This window comes from Eriocheir sinensis, unplaced genomic scaffold (assembly GCF_024679095.1).
Source record: "Eriocheir sinensis breed Jianghai 21 unplaced genomic scaffold, ASM2467909v1 Scaffold806, whole genome shotgun sequence".
Classification (NCBI taxonomy): Eukaryota; Metazoa; Arthropoda; class Malacostraca; order Decapoda; family Varunidae; genus Eriocheir; species Eriocheir sinensis.
Genome location: NW_026112172.1, coordinates 12,501 through 13,939, shown reverse-complemented (window position 1 = coordinate 13,939; position 1,439 = coordinate 12,501).

The following is a 1,439-nucleotide window of genomic DNA, read 5'->3' as shown; positions in this document are numbered from 1 at the left end:
ACACCACTGTTAATAGATTTAGGGGAAGAACAGTGACCGTCTACCACGGCAGAAATAGAACGGTCAGAAAGGAAACTGGAGATAAAGGTGCAGAGAGAAGGATATAAACCGTAGGAGGGTAGTTTAGAAAGCAAAGATTTGTGCCAGACCCTATCAAAAGCTTTTGATATGTCCAGCGCAATAGCAAAAGTTTCACCGAAACGGCTAAGAGAGGATGACCAAGAGTCAGTTAAGAAGGCTAGGAGATCACCAGTAGAACGCCCCTTGCGGAACCCATACTGGCGATCAGATAGAAGGTCAGAAGTGGAAAGGTGCTTTTGAATCTTACGGTTAAGGATTGATTCAAAAGCTTTAGATAGACAAGAAAGTAAAGCAATAGGACGGTAGTTTGAGGGATTGGAGCGGTCACCCTTCTTAGGTACAGGCTGTGTGAAGGCATACTTCCAGCAAGAAGGAAAGGTAGATGTTGACAGGCAGAGGCGAAAGAGTTTGACCAGGCAGGGTGACAGCACGGAGGCACAGTTTTTAAGGACAATAGGAGGCACTCCATCAGGTCCATAAGCCTTCTGAGGATTGAGGCCAGAGAGGGCATAGAAAACATCATTTTGAAGAATCTTTATAACCGGCATAAAGGAGTCAGAGAGGGGATGAGTAGGAGGAATAAGCACAGAATCGTCCAGAGTGGAGATTTTAGAAAAAATTTGAGAGAAGAGTTCATCCTTGGAGATATATGAGACGGCAGTGTTGACGTCAGGACAGAGGAGTGGAGGAAAGATGAAGAAGTGAAGTTGGAGGAGATGTTTTGGCTAGATGCCAGAAGTCACGGGAAGAGTTAGAGAAAGCAAGGTTTTGACATTTTCTATTAATGAAAGAATTTTTGGTTAGTCGGAGAATAGATTTGGCACGATTTCGGGCAGAAATGTAAAGTTCATAATTATCATTAGTTTGAAGGCTCTGGTATCTTTTGTGAGCTACCTCTCTATCATTGACAGCACGAGAACAAGCGTGATTAAACCAAGGACTTTTAGCGTGAGGATTAGAGAAAGAACGAGGAATGTATGCCTCCATTCAAGAGACAATCACCTCTGTGATGCGCTGATCACACACAGAGTGGTCTCTATCCTGGAAGCAATAATCATTCCACGGGAAATCGGAAAAGTACATCCTTAGGTCGTCCCACCGAGCTGAAGCAAAATGCCAGAAGCATCGCCTCTTCGGTGGGTCCAGAGGATGTACAGGAGCGATAGGACAGGATGCAGAAATAAGATTGTGATCGGAGGAGCCCAACGGAGAGAACAGTTTGACAGAATAAGCAGAAGGGTTTGAGGTAAGGAAGAGGTCTAGAATGTTGGGCCGATCTCCAAGACGGTCAGGAATACGTGTAGGGTGCTGGACCAACTGCTCTAGGTCGTTGAGGATAGCAAAGTTGTAGGCTTGTT